The sequence below is a fragment of the Hermetia illucens genome, chromosome 3 (genome assembly GCF_905115235.1).
Source record: "Hermetia illucens chromosome 3, iHerIll2.2.curated.20191125, whole genome shotgun sequence".
NCBI classification, from domain to species: domain Eukaryota; kingdom Metazoa; phylum Arthropoda; class Insecta; order Diptera; family Stratiomyidae; genus Hermetia; species Hermetia illucens.
In genome coordinates this window covers 62,541,306-62,553,972 of record NC_051851.1, presented here as the reverse complement: position 1 = coordinate 62,553,972, position 12,667 = coordinate 62,541,306, and the positions used below count along the sequence as shown (strand labels likewise).

The 12,667-nt window shown below is 41.4% G+C and overlaps 1 protein-coding gene across 3 annotated transcripts in view; it reads left to right on the top strand.

Moving 5' to 3' along the window:
• The window catches only part of LOC119653268 (cytoplasmic polyadenylation element-binding protein 2), a 575,423-nt gene that overhangs the window by 518,913 nt on the left and 43,843 nt on the right, over window positions 1–12,667 (top strand). The gene's annotated exons all lie outside the window — the stretch shown is intronic.

Here is a 12,667-nt window from a genome sequence, read left to right as displayed (position 1 = left end):
ATATTGCATCTTTACATATATATGCTCTTCATGATCGTATTGGTATTGGTTTGGCACACCCAATTCTTAAACAGATAACCATATTGCCAGAAAAAATTAACGAGAAAAGCACCGAATGCATGATAGAATGGAGGATTTACTAATGAAAAAACGGAAGACTCAAGGGTGTTTAGAGCTGTAAAAAAATACCCTAAATTTTTATGCCGACTAAATTGCAATTCTGATCTAAAGGGTTTTTTATGAAAATATTGTGGTCTCCCATTAAAATACTAACTACTTCCAGCAACGATTAACTTCGGTAAGCACACGAATGCCAGTTTCTTTATTTTAACCACCCATACAGATCAATTGATCAATTTTTTTCCATTTATGCATGCTATTACTTATTACGGAAGGTTATAGTGAAAACCTTTCCTTTGGGTTCTGCATGTGGCTGCATTCAGAAAAAATCATTGTAACTCTTTCTTTTGCATATGTTAAGAGGCGTCCATAATGAAAAAGGGCAAATGTTAGCCGTTCTGGACCATCAGCATCTAAATGTAACTCCCGCAGAGCATCTATCGACACCTCTTTGCAAAGCACTTAGGAACGGTAGATCAAGCCGTAAGAGTACATTCTCTCTCACGCTATTGGAAAAACTCATACCGGAATGCTTCCATCCTAATTTTGAACAACTTTTGGACGAGACAAGCAAAAATTGAAACAAGATCCATAATCAATATTTCACTACATCTCGATTTGGATGACTAGAAAAGCTTAATGTCGTCAATTCCTAACAAAGCGAACGGAAATTGAGCTACAGAAAAAATGTAAAATCAGCTTTTTATCTAAGGGCTCTTAGAGGCTAGATTTATGTGCATTAATCAGTCGTAATATCACATAAAGTGTCCGGATAGCTGAGTGGTTAGAGCGCAAGGCTGTCGTACGGAAGGTCGCGGTTCAAATCTCACTGGTAGCAGTGGGTTGACGTCAGATACCAGTCGACTCAGCTGTGAATGAGTACCTGAGTCAAATCAGGGTAATAATCTCGGGCGAGTGCAATGCTGACCACAATGCCTCCTACAGTATACTGTAGTGTATCGTTACGGTCTTGAATGAAGTGCTCTAACACACTTCAAGGCCCCGATCCAATATGGATTGTTGCGTCAACGATTATTATTATTATTATTTAATATCACATAAAAAAAAGAAGTTGTGACTTCATCGCAGAACATGAACTCTAGAATGTCCCGAAGAATTTTTGGCTCCATAATCTAAATAACGATGAAATGCATAAACCATCTTCTTGTGAATAAAATACGGCTCAAAAAGTTGTTGTCGCCGAGCCACCACTTAATCTACATAGGTGAGGATGCCCGTGACAGACTTTCCCACAGATGTAGGGATGGCGTAGACCACGTGTATTCAGTTACCCTTTAAAATCTCCAAGTTGCAAATCTTTACCTCCATCAATCCTAATAGATATCTCATTCTTCCTCTTCAGCTTTTATCCAATTGCTTGCGCCACTTTGCTCGATCAAAGGCCTGATTTGGGTGGAGTCGCGTGGCCCTCAAATCACCAAGTTTGTTGTATAATTGCAACTCGATTTATCACAAAGGTGTAAAAAGATGATGCCGCCGCATACAGCCAGTTGAGGACAATTTCTGAAGTCGTCCAGTAGAACCATGCTTCGTCGGGTATTCGCAGATCCCGTTTCAATCGCTGCACAAGGTCCGCGGGAAGTGGAAGTTTTAAATGTCGATTCTCTGGATTTCACATAAAGATCCGGCTCGATCCGGTTTCCATCTAAGTAATTCATATACACCAACGAGCAATGCATCTCCCCTGAGAGACCCCTTGCCTCCGAACACATGCCAGTTTTGCTTATCTTTCTGTGGATTTTTACGATATCTAAACCTTCTACGCGCAACTTGTGGAAAAGTTCCTCTTCCCAATTAGTTTGAGACTCCCAAGCTACTGCCATTCTTATTTTTCTTCAGCCTTTGTCCCGTTCACAAGCGGGGTCGACTCGTCATGATCGGTTTCGCCACTTTATTTTATCAAATGCCCGATCTGAATGTAATCGCGAGGCTTTTAAGTCCCCATCCAACGTATCAAACCACCGTTATTTCGGCCTGCTTTCTGATCGTTTACCATCGAGTTCCCATTAGCACGAATTGCGTGGCTATACCATCGAAGACGCCTCTCTCGCAATTTCGTCTTTGTCTCCATTACCGCAAGACGCCGTTCATTGTTTTTTATAATCGGCCAACACTCAGAACCATAGAGGGCAACAGGACGGACAACATTGCGATAAATTTTAGATTTGAGACATTCATTAATACGTCAATCCCAAAGCTACTGCTATTCGCTTCTTTAGTGATTGCAAGCTCCGCGCACTTGATTCAGGACTTAATCCTTTTGGGTATCTTACCAGATCCTCCAATTTCTATGCTAAATTTAATTCTTGTATTGATATTTCATAGTCAAAATTCTGCCAACTCCAGGGTTTGTTGTAGCTACTAATAAATCACATCGTCCATGTAGCAGTTTTGTCGAAGCACTGACATGCCCCCTAGAGGCCAAAACTGTACCAAGACACTGCTTCTTGAAGGCATTTAGTCGCCAAATAAGATGCAGATGAAGTGCCACAGATTAATCTATTTATCTGGTAGTATTTCGTTGATTCACTTAGAAGATCTCGCCTCATTATTAGCTAGAAGCTCCTACCTTCTCCTGTCACCAGAATTTGTCGGTATATCATTTCAATATCCGCGATGCAGATATAATAAAGAAATCGAAACCGTAAAAAGATGGTGAAAAGTTCAAGTTGAGTAATACATAATATGTAGTTCAAGCTGACGCCCTAACACAGAGTTGTGTGGAAGAAAATACTGAGTAATTACCAGAGCGATCTCTTTCATATGACCCACTTAGTACTTGCTCATGATTCGCCTCGCAAAATTGGGTCCTCAATAGATTTGCTCTCGAGTTGGGGAGAATGCTGCATCCCCCTGTCCATGGATGCACCACATAATGCAGGTTCTTGTCACAAAGCTAATTTTACCCTCTCTTCACTATTTACACGAATTGCTCCTTACAATTGCTGGTAGTAGAAAAGGCAGTGCTATCCTGGCTCTGGGTGGCAGCACAATGGCGTGTAATTGTCTCATGAAACCTATCATTCTTGGTTCCAGAGTTAGATCAACCTTTTGTTATGATCTCTACGCAATTCCTTATAAACTTTGTGTTCGTATATTGTTTTTTGCGAGATGCGGTCCCAGCTTATTTGGGACGTTTCGAGTTATAATAGTCATTTAGTTTAATATAACCCTCAGCTCGTACTATCTATCTTCTCGATTCTTTACTTTCACAAGAGTAAGTTCTAGGAGAGCAAGTAAAACCGGATGTTGAAAATGCTTCGGTGGGCACACATGCTCTCGTTTATCTACTGTCGATACCATTCGTCGTTTCTCCTTTTCCTGTCGTCCAGAAAATTGAGTTGTTGCGTCATCGTTGGTGGCTGGTAGGCTGCTTTAGTGGAGTATAAGTGTAAAAACGTGCGGTGCTCCTTGTTGGGCTTCCGGATGTACATTTCTAGGTTCGCTGTCGTCAATCTACCCAAAGCTTCAATTCCCTAACTATGTTAATGCAGTCGCCTATATTTCATTTTTTCAATATTTCGCATGAACAAATTTGTTTCGCTTTGTTGCGATTTTTACAAGCGTCTATCGGCCGCTAGGGGGTCCTAATTTGTCCTGAAACGTTGCTGATTCATTCGAGTATCTCCAAAACTTTAAACCATTCCCAGGGAAAGGGTAAGTATTCGTCCAGTTTTTGAACTGCCGGTGGTAGTTGATGAAGTGTCCTTCCAGATTCAGCTGACAGTTGGTTAGTTCCAGCAGGTTTGCGTTCTTAACATCGATCATAATTTTTTGATAGTATTAGATGATTCCATTGCAATTTTTCGAGGCTGCCTCAGTGTCCAATAGTGACAGTACCCTTAATCATTGATTATCGAAACTATTGATGGGGGCCTCCTTTACTACTTTCAACCGGTTTTATTGGTACGATTGTCGCCAGAGATGTTTTCGAGACTTCCTCGAAACCGCATAGTCATTAATTTATATCATCCCTCTCCTTAATGTACTCGCTCATCACAGCATCAAAAACTAACAGTGGCGTCTGGCAAAATACTTTTTGATTTTCCTCTCCACGGAGTCCTTCCGTTATTTGGAGGTGAGACGCTCGATTCTTTGGACGGTCACCTCTTGATAACCAAGTCAACTCATGAAGTTGAAGCATGACTGCTCGGCGTAAGCTAGTCCAAAGAACTGACCTGGGCTCACGCTTAAATGAAGTGCTCTAACACACTTCAAGGCCCTGATCCAATATGGATTGTTACGCCAACGATTATTATTATTATTAATTTTGTAAGGGGTAAAGTCCTCTATCCAATGCATAACCAACAGTAATCCAATCATACCAGAGTTACTGAACTTTATCGAGTGTATATGGACTAAGTAAGTTCATAAAAAAAATGAAGCAACTACGGAAATAATCAAACAGCGAAATACGGAGGCTACCCTGTGTATTCAGGAATCAAATAAAGGCTTACACTCTAGCAGAAAACGCGACTGGTTATCGTAATCGTAGGCTTTATGGCTTGTATCATTAATCCCCGAGCAGAGCCTAATATTGGCCTATTGCTATCATATGCAAACTTTGCCACCAACAGCACAAAGCAACGGTCCTTTCAAAACTGGTTACTTTTACAAAAAATATGGATAATCCTTTGATGCAGCTTATTGAGCGCATTAAGCAATTAACGTACTAACTATCGGATTGCCGAAAATTACTAATTCTCATTGACTGGGTTAACTAGCAATATACCAAGTAGTCAATTATCTACTTGATGTTGTTACTATCCACACTCTCATCAACCACCACTATTGTAATAATTCTCAAATTTCTGAAGTATTGAATTCGTCACAGCTATGAACTCTTTCACTGACGCCACGAAATCAAATAGAAGATTCGTTATCAAATATTTTACAATGGTTTCATTTCGGGTATATCTAAATGCAAAACTACAGTACCTCAAGATAGTGTTCCTTTTACTCCTTGATTTACTGATTACACAGCAACATTTATAACAAGAGCTTATCCGGATATGTGGAAGGAAACTAGTATTATACCCTTGCACAAAAAAATGAGAACACCCCAGGCGAAAACTACCGAACTACATCTACCCTTTTCTCCTTTTCCAAAATTTCTGAAAAATACTTACATAAAAAAATGCCTTTCGTCTCGTTTCGGTCACCTAATTCTGAAAGAACAGCATGGGTTTCAACACGGTGGCTCTATTGTGACCAATTTGTTGGAATTCACCAACTTTGTTGCGAAGTCTCTAAATACAACAAACGATGTCCATACAGTCCAAACTGACTGCTCCAAAGCTCCGATTCCGTCCACCACTGCTTGCTTCTCACCAAACTCCGGTCGTATGGATTTCCTGCAAGTATTCTCTACTGGTCTTACTTAGATGGTAGAGTAAATCGTGCCTTCTTCAATGGTTACATCTCATCTCCATTTTTTCTCTAATCAGGAGTACCCCAAAGGCCCATCCTCAGCCCATTTCTGTTTTCATTTTTCGTGAATGATCTTCCTTCCTTGTTCACCTATCCTAGTCTTTTATATGCAGCTGATTTAAGATTGATCCGTCCAGCCTTCAGTCAAACCGTAACACGTTATCAGCCCTCGACATATCCTGAACTTCTGGTCTTCCTTAACCTGACATCTCTACAATCCCGTAGATCCTTGACTGACGCATGTGCCGGTTGCAAACATTATAATAGATTTTTTTTTTTGTGCGGGGAGTGTTGGGCTCCCGCAACAGCACGCTGGCGGACTACCAACTAAACACCTCTCTGTCATCAGAGAACTAGTCTGGAACCGTTTGACACATTACTTCGGGCTAGCCATCACGCTCTCCCGGCTTTGGGAGCCTTCAAGTCATTGAATTCCTTTCACCAACAGGAGGGGAGGGGAGGAAGGGAGTTGTTGTTAGTTCAGGGAACCCCTTACCGTCCGATCCCTCCGCCGGTCGAGTTCAATCTTCTTCGCAATAAGAAGAGCCCGAACATAATGCGCAATACGATTCCAGCTGCCAGCGCTCTTCAACATCCCTCTGGCAATGTTGTCTGGAGGAGACCTCCCCGTGTCTGCATAAAGCTGCTGGCGAAGGCCGCCCCACCTCTCGCAAGAGAAAAAGGTGTGTTCAGCGTCGTCCCTCAGTCCATTGCAGAACACACAATCAGGATATCGCGCCTTCCCAATCCTGTGCAGGTAAGACTGAAAACCTCCATGCCCACTTAGAAGTTGGGTAGAGAAGTAACCAATCTCACCGTGCGTTCTGTTCAACCACGGGTCTAATTTGTCGATGAGCCGCGCAGTCCACCTGCCCCTTCGCTCATTTTGCCAAGAAAGTTGCCACTCCGTAAGAATGCGTTGACGTTCTTCACGAGCAACCACCTCTCTTAAGTTTTCGCCCTTACGGCGATAGATAGCTTTACGCTCCTTGAGAAGGAGGGAAACGGGGACCACTGCCGCAATCACCATCACAGCCGGTTCACAGCAGATGCCACTCGAAAAGCTCCCCGCCTCTGCACTTGAGCGAGGCGTTTACGATGCACCTCCTTGTCAAGGGCATCAGCCCATATCTCCGCTCCATAGAGAAGAACCGACTGCGTTGCTCCCATGAGGAGACGTATCCTAGTTGATATAGGGTCCCCGACATTCGCTATTAGCCGACTCAAGGCAGCGACTTCAGCTGCAGCCCTGTCCGCTCGAAGAAGCTCATTTTCGAGTCGAGCATTAAACTAAGGTATTTAACCGCTGGTTTTGACTCTCTCTCGCCAATCGATATGGGACGCAGGGTCGGGATTCTGCTTCTGGTCAGGATGACTACTTCGGCTTTTTCCAGTGCAAGTTTGAAACCGCTTCCCGTCGCATAAATATGCCAAGTCTGCTTTGCTCCTGTTCAACAGTGCGTCCGGCAATAAGTTCCGCAACGTCGTCTGCATAACCGACCAGGCGCGACTTTATAATAGCTTGATGGACACCTCTGTAGCCACCGAAATTCATTACCATCACAGATCAAACAATATTCGCAACATTAATGTTTGTGAGGGAAAATTATGTACTATTTAATTGACTGGATTCAATGCCTCTGCATTCGCTTAAATCGGAGACTAAAAGGAAGAAAATAGAAAAGAAAGTTCCAAAACGAATTGAATTTCAAAATCCTAGCCTTACTCTCCAACAGCAGCCGAAGCTACTACCGAAATGGGGAATAAGGTTCTGATCAAAAAAGAATCATAACAAAAAATTGAACCGATGAAATAGAGGACTAGGGTTCTGTGCTCCTATCAAATATCAAACTCCTTCACCGAGCTCACTCATCACTATAACAACTATCATTTCAATACTTTAGTACTTACTGGTTGAGTCCTGGGAATTTTACTCATCTTGGGCAAAATATTAAAGCTAAAAAGCAAATAGCAACAAAAGCTGACTATCCACACAAACTATTTAGTGAAAAATTGCTTGTATAAGAAGTAAACCTTGCCACCGTGCTCTTTAAGAATAAATGTAAGTCTCCTCTTCCCATATTTGTAGAATGCAGGTTATTTTCGGTTTTATCTTCATCACACTTAGCGCCATGCAAATGACAAGTCTACAGCAGCGGAATAACATAAAGACAAACGCAAGCATCTATGACAAATCCGGATTGGAACTCTTAGCAGCAAGTTGGAGAGGCTGCTTCTAAATCGGCGAGGCCATAGGCCCATCATTACCGTTAAAATATTCGTGATAAGGATCAATGTGCTCCACACTAAACAAACTTTCAATGCAAAGATCCATTCAAGTGCGCGAGGAGAGTACCCGCTCCTGTTTTCCCCCGGCTATCATAGCTGGGTAGCCTGCACCTCCAAAGCCAGATTGGTATTGCCACTTATGTTACTATTATAGACTATAAACAATAAATTTATCGCACTCACAATAATTCTTCCTTCATATTCGTACATTTAAATGGCTCTCTACATGCAACAACCTAATACAAGGTAGGGAAATTTAAGTACAGAGATATGTTTGCAGCTAAATGTAAGATTATTAGGTTTAGGGTGATATTATCCTGAAATAAATTTTTACGATTATTTCAATGACAAAAATGTTGTACGTGATAATTTTAACAAGTAAGGGTTCAAACATGAAATAAAGGGACTAGAAGTGCAGAAAGTCTGTAAATTGGTATTCTGGAATGAACATCACTGGAGATATTATTTAGGTGCTCCGAAACAGGCGGGAATACGGATCGACGAAGCCCTTTAAACTCAATATAAAGTGATACCATTTACTACATGCATGGGAGTTCAGTTACACAAAGGGGAGGAGACGGTCAAAATTATCAGATCATCGGAAATCAGGGAGAAAATTCGGGATGATGATTTTTTATAACAAATTAAAGGGCAAATATTTAATTTCAACTGTAAGTTACAATGAGTGGAAATGAACGTGGTAAAAAAGGTACAGTGAAGTGATTGTCGTTGTTTTCCAACGTGAAATCTAAGAAAGAAGCTGAAAGTAAAAGTATTCATCGGGCCGGTGACAGTTAGTAAAAGTAAATGTCACTACCTAAATAAAAAATCCGCAGTAGCACTACAAACGCAAAAGACGATCACGGATGAAATCGTGTCGCCGGTATATCCTCGTACTCGTAAATCTACGGAATCTTGAATGAGATGTTTTGGAGTATCACCATCGTCAGTCCCCATCTCGATGCTCGCTGAGAAACAAAAAGTCACTTCTTCTCTCTCGCATCTTCTGGACCATAAATTCATGTACTGCATATTCTCTTACAGGATGTAAATCATGCTGCTTGACTTTTCATTTTCTGTAGCTCTTCTCTGAAGACCTGACACCACCTTGAACCAGAAACGCGACTCACATTTTTTCCGCATACCATGTTCCTTACAGGGAGCACAGAATTCTAGCAGCTTTAAGCTCAGATTTGTCGTCCTGTCCTATGCGTACTCCCTCTACTCTGGCGCACAGCCCTAGTACCAAGTCAGAACCACCCTCCTCCGTATCCTGCAGATGATCCACCCAATCTTAATTTCTCATCATCGCTATTTTTTCGGGGACGCTAACTATGGCCATTTTTTGCCTCTGAAGTTGATAGATCCTACTGATACGCTGAAATTGGTGGCACCTAAGTAAATTCGTCTGATGATTTCCTATACCCCTTCGTTCGATGTTAGAAACTACTTCTTTCGTCCCCAACGCTCGTATGGGCTGAACACCTTCGCAGTATGTGTTCTTCTTATCACTCCTCAAGAAATTTACCCCAGCGTCTTCTGGTTTGGCGCTATTCCACATTTCTCAGTAGTTCGCAATTTTGCCCTTCCCTTCTTCTTTGATAGCTTTTTAGCGATTGCGGTGTTTTTAAAATTTACTGTGGTGGGGTTACTACGGTCGCTATCAAGTTTGCGCTGTTGTTGTTACATTCGCCTCTCCTTTGAACACTGCTTAGTTCGCTTGGTGACCATCTCGCGCAGCCCCTCTTAGACAGTCTTCACTTTCTTCAAGACTGCTCCGCACTTGTTAAGCAACCTTTTCTTCTCTTCCCTCGTCTTCTGTGTGCCCACTTTCCTGGTAAAATAACTTTTCCCGCCCGCGACTTTTTCGACATTTCTCCAGACGAAGGCGTTCCCCGTGGTCTAGATTTCACCATATTTTCTCGCAACTCTCTTTGGAACCTCAGGCCAAGCATCTCTCCTTTTCGGCCACCAGAGTTACTAGTATCTTATTTTTCTTTCTCGAACGACCAGTTTCACTATTTGCTCCTTCTCCACTATTACTAGGGGCCTTACTACTTTTTCAGAAAAGCCCCGTCCAAAATTCTGCTATAACTTCTCGCGCTTCTCGAAAACGAATTAATGTATTTGGGAGTCCACTATTTTATTTGCACTATATACTATTCCTTACAAAAATTTCAGATGCTGCCTCTTGTGTCGTTGTAATTATTCTTACCATTGGATTTATGGGTTTCAAGTCGCTATCTCGGCTAGAGTGTGCGGTCACCTTAGATGGTCCCCGTAGTCCCCTATGCATACAAGGAAAGCATAGGTTAACAGAATCCTTGTGAACTTGTGTTTAAAATGGGGATCAGGCGCCAGTCGAAAATTCGTTTTAACTAAGCGCGCATTGTCAACCCGATAATACCACAGCTTTCAATGCACTTGTCGTCCTGCCAAGATTACTTTCGAGACGAAGGTAGCTGTAAAATTAACCAGAGAGCCCTTTACCCAGATGAAATACTATTCCCCTACATTACAACGGATTTCAAAGTTAGGACTTACCTGAATAATTACTAATCAAAAAGAAAATAAATTTGCACCGCTTACCCTTTTCATGTGTGGGACATGACTACCCTTAAAATCAATAACAGCTCATGTCATTCATTGCGTCCATAGGATTCCATGAATATCACCCGCGAACAGTTCTTCTATGCGAAACTAGATTACACCAACGGCACAGGCCGAAATTTATCCAATTATGGCCGAACAGATACCATCCAAACTAAACGTTCATACAGCTTCCCGGGGGTACAAAAATACTCGTTTCTGAGTGATTTCTCAGTAACCAACTCTGCTTACATGCTAACGCCCTCAACTGAAACCAGCTTCGGCTTCGTAAACGTCGTTTCTTTACACTTTCCTAATCAATATTTTGGTTCGAATTCAAATACATCAGCAAAAACCAGCCTCACCTAGCTGGCAAATCATGGTACCTGACTTCAAGATGCGACTTACATGCCAGACTCACTTACTAATTGAACACGAACTTCAACAATAAAATTCGTCAACTAAGCCAGTGACTGATAATACATCCCGCCGCATGAAAGAGCTCCAATTTTAGCCTCGCACTCAGGACTTTCAATATAAGGAGCAACCATTTATTCCCTAACAATTTTCAGCAGTAACATTAATGGAAAAACTAATCCAAATGCTTTTCCTTTCCTTGAAACTATCCGAGGCATTAATTGCAATGATATATCAATATCTAACTCCTGGATTAAACCAAAATCCAAAGAGAATCGAATCGTCGGTACACTGAAGCATTTCATGAAAAATCCGACTAACCTGTGCGGTTACACACTTTCAACTTCTCCAGCCTCTTCTTTCTTCCGGACGAAAACTTTCATTACCAACCTCAATAATCACCTCTCTAACATTAAAATGAACCTAAATTTGGTACTCGTACAATGAACTTAAAGGAGGTTTTCATGTTTATTTGAGTAGATGTGGGGATGGGATAGATTTTGAGACCTAGATTTCAGATAGACGCATCATTGAGATTTTTTCCAATTTTCCGTTTCAGTAGTATCCGAGATTGAGTCTTATCTCACTTTAAGTTTGCTCACTGTGATCACTTACTCCTCTAGTTTGCAACGGATGTCAAAACTACCGCCAACTGTTTGTGGAAGTCCTGGTTGAGACCTTTCATTCGATACCACCCCCTCCCACACAAACAAACAAAAATCACCCTATTGAGCATGTATTGGGGACCTTCCTTAAACTCAATACCAACTCCTGCCTCTCACAGCATGAGTAGTTCCCATATTTCCACCGAATTTCATTCGAACGATGCAGCCATTTTGGTGAAAAGCGCGTGTGACAGAGAGGCAAAGAGTAAACCGATTAAACCTTAAAAATCGTCCATCTTTCACTTCAATATTCAGCTATACCTAAATTTCAGTTGCCAGCAATTAACCCCCTTCATTTGCCTTTTTAGCTAAACATGAATGATAAATATGTTGAATTAAATCTACGTAAAATTAATCAAACGACTAACAATGTGAAAACCAGGCCAAACACAACTAACCTCCCATTAAAACACAGTTGACTGGGTTAACCACTAATCTTTACACCAAAGCTCTTCAGATCAACTAGTATCGTCCTAAAGGGCAGAGCTAAAACTCAAGATTTTCGGTTCACTTTCCATGACAAATGATACCCGTTTGATATCGCTTTTAATTAAGTTCACCTAATTGAAACAGCAAATTCTATCGATAGCTGCTCACCAATCAAGCTGCTGAGAAATTGAGCGTTCAACTCTGTGAGTTGGTTGGGTAACACCCCATAGAGTAATTTTTTTAAGTTTTCCAATTTGCCGTGCCAGGTTGTTGATATACTCACCTGAACTTGGGCAATTTAATTACAAAACTTTTAGTGAAACTTGAACCGTTCTCTAAACTTGGGGGCAGGGCGGAGGCTCATTACCCCTACCAAAACGGAGTAAAGTCTATTACAAGTTCACCCTATGCCATTAATTTATCATATTAAATTTGTTTGATCAAGGTATTAAGTGGTAATTCATATTAATCTCCTGTTTTACTTTTAATAAATAATGTGATAATTATATTTCGAGTTAACCCGAAAATAATTATTGATTGCTCTTACACGGTCGCGGTTTTTGTGGCTGTGCTTTCGTCCAAATGTTTCCGCAACATTAAGTGGCACAACAAATAACATTTTACCACCCTTCGCGTCGTTTCTGTAGTATGGTTCTGCGCCAGGCCATAAATAATTAATGGCGAAAATGTGTAATCAAAAGTCTCGG